This window comes from Pteropus vampyrus, unplaced genomic scaffold, assembly GCF_000151845.1.
Source record: "Pteropus vampyrus isolate Shadow unplaced genomic scaffold, Pvam_2.0 Scaffold79, whole genome shotgun sequence".
Lineage (NCBI taxonomy): Eukaryota > Metazoa > Chordata > Mammalia > Chiroptera > Pteropodidae > Pteropus > Pteropus vampyrus.
Window position 1 is genome coordinate 688,273 of NW_011888860.1, and position 3,208 is coordinate 691,480.

Here is a 3,208-nt window from a genome sequence, read left to right on the forward strand (position 1 = left end):
TCTCTCTCTCTCTCTCTCTCTCTCTCTCTCTCTCTCTCTCTCTCTCTCTCTTCATTATTATTATTTTTTTGCTCAAAGTCCCAGCCCCCTAGATAATTCATTTTTTTACACATTTAACTAGTGCTTCCTATCCCGTCATCTTCTCTGACTATTCTCTAGATTTCTTTCAAATGTATCTTTCTGTGCTGCTGGTCAGGTTTTTCCTTTTAGCCTTTCTTCTTAGCCTTTAAGTACTACATTTGAGTCTATACAGTAAGTGACGAAGAGAGATTCTTTTTCTGGTAATATTATGAACTGATAACTGGGAAAATCTCCCAATAAAACACCTAAAAGTGCTGGATAAAATATAAGAAACATTCTTTTAAAAGAAGAGCTGAGCCAGCAAGAAAGTAGATATAATAGACTGTAATGGCCACAAATTTCTCCCAATCCAAAATGCACAGCCTTTTGCCATATGACTTTGCTGCTGCTTGTCTCAAAAGATGGTTTATTCTCTCATCTTTTAAATGTGGGCTGCCCTTGTATTCTGACACCGACCGGTGTGCTGTAATACAATTTTCAATTTTAATGCTAACCATCTGGTGTTACTATCAGAACCCACAGGTTAAAGCAGCGGTCCCCATCCTTTTTGTCACCAGCGACCAGTGCTCCTATGAGAATCTAATGCCTGATGATCTGAGATGGAGCTGCGGTGGTGGTGCTAGCTCTGGGGAGTGGCTGCAAATACAGGTGAAGCTTCGCTCTCTCGCCGGCTGCTCACCTCCGGCTGTGTGATTGGGTTCCTAAAAGGCCACCGACCAGTATCAGTCCATGGCCCAAGGGTTGGGGACCTCTAGGTTAAAGGGTGTGATCTCCAACGAGACTGCTCCACTTGAGATGCCAGCCTCAAGTGTAGTCCACCAGCCACCTGTACTTCTGACCAACTAACTACAAATATAGGGGGCTCTTATGACCCCCCTCAGATTCAGTAATTTATTAGTATGACTCATGGAATTTAGGAAAGTACTATACCTATAATAACAGTTTTGTTCTAAAAAATAGACATTGTCCAGCCAAATGAAGGGAAACATAGGATGAAGTCTGGGAGGTCTCTGAAAAAAGAGCATTCATGCCCTCTCCTTGTAGAATCAGGTTGTATCACCCTCCTGGCACATTGATGTATTCACTAACCAGGAAGCTGAACTGAGCTTTAGTATCCAGAGTATTTATTTGGATTGCGCTACATAGGCCTGATTGATTGAATCATTGACAGTGTGTTTAAATTCAATGTCCAGGTCCTCTTGCCTTCCTGGAGATTGGGCTAGCTCAAAGCCTCAAACTTCTAATCACATAGTTGGTCTTTCTGGTGACCAGCCCCATTCTGAGTCATTTTATCTCAAAGCACAAACTGAGGTGTTATCCAAGGGGCTAATGAATGACAAAGACATTCCTATTACTTAGGCAATGCCAATGATTTAGAGTCTCTCTCCCAGGAACCAGGGACAAGGGCTAAATTCTGTATTATACAACACCTTGTAACCAATAGAATGTGGTTAATGTGGTTAAAAATAAAGTTATGTGACTTCTGAGGCTAGGCTTTAAGAAACCTTACCACTTTCTACTTCGTGCTTTTGGAACATGTCTTAAAACTGCCATATAAAGAAGTTGTTCTAGCTTACTAGAGGATAAAAGGCCATGTAGAAGAGAATGAAGATGCACTAGCCCATAACCAGCACTGCCTGCCAGTCATGTGAGAGAGGCCATCTTGGACCCTCCAGCTGATTGCAGTTTCATTAATGATCCCAGGTGAAACCAGCAGAGGAAACCCTCATTCAACCCACAGAACTGTGAGCTATAATAAAACATTGCTGCATGAAGCCACTAAGTTTAATGTTGTTTGTTATGCAGCAATAAATGATGCTTGGGAGCCAAAAACAAAGTAAAATCAGAGCAGTAAGCAAATGAGCTTTCACTGAGGCACCTCTGGGCCAAAGTTAGAAGAGGTTTCTCATCTTGATGGTGCTTTAATAAGGCCTTTACATCTCATGAGGAAGCTGGAATTAAGTCCTCTTAATAAAGTTGAGACTTCCAAGGCTACTCTAAGTAACAGGTGAACTAAGAAAAACTCATGCCTGGCAGAAAGAAAGGACAAGAAATCTTGTTTGTCATGGCCTGGGATCTAGTCAATAAAAAAGAAATAGTCTTTTTGAATTTATAACTACTAGCCTGATCTGACATCACTTAGATTTAGAGTTTGAATGTATATCATCAGTATACTAGTATCAAATCAGTCATAAAAAATGGTCTGTAGTTCTATATAGAAAATCCTTAGGAATCTACAAAAATATACTAGTTTTGTAAGTGATTTCAACAAGTTCTCAGGACATAAGGTCAACACACAAATATTAGTTGTATTTCTTATTAGCAATGAACAATTGGAAATTAAATTTTTAAAATATTATTTACAATAGAATAAAAAATCATGCAATACTTAGGGGTAAATTTTTAAAAATATGTGCAAGACCTGTGCACTGAAAATTACAAAACTGTTCTGAGAAATTGAAGATTACCTAAGTAAATAGATACACTGTATTTATGGATCAGAAAACTCAATATTGCTAAAATGTTAATTCTTCCTCAATTGATCTATAGATTCAATATAATACCAGACAGAATCTTGATAGATTTTTTTATAGAAACTGACAAGCAGTTTCTAAAATTTATATAGAAATGTGAAGGACCCAAAATAGCCAAAACAATCTTGTAAAAAACAAAGTTGGAAGAATTCATGTGACTTGATCTTGAGATTTACTATAAAGCTACAGTAACCAAGAGAGTGTGATATTGGCATAAGATGTATAGATCAACAGAACAGAGTAAAGAGTCCAGGTAGAACCACACATATTTGGTCAATGTTCCAAGGTAATTCAATGGAAAAAAGGATAGTCTTTTCAACAAATGGTGATGGAACAGTTGGATATCCAAAAGCAAAAAAATAAAGCTTTATCTTTACCTCATAGCATATAAAAATTAATTTGAAATGAAGCATTGACCTTAACCTAAGTATTTTTCCAAGAAAAAGTTGGATTGGGGAAAGATTTCTTGCATAGGACACCAAAAGGGCTATTCATAAAAAAAACATATTTATAAAATTGGACTTTATAAAAATTAAACATGATTGCTTTTTGAAAAACACTGTTAAGAAAATGAAAGATAAGCCGCATACTTA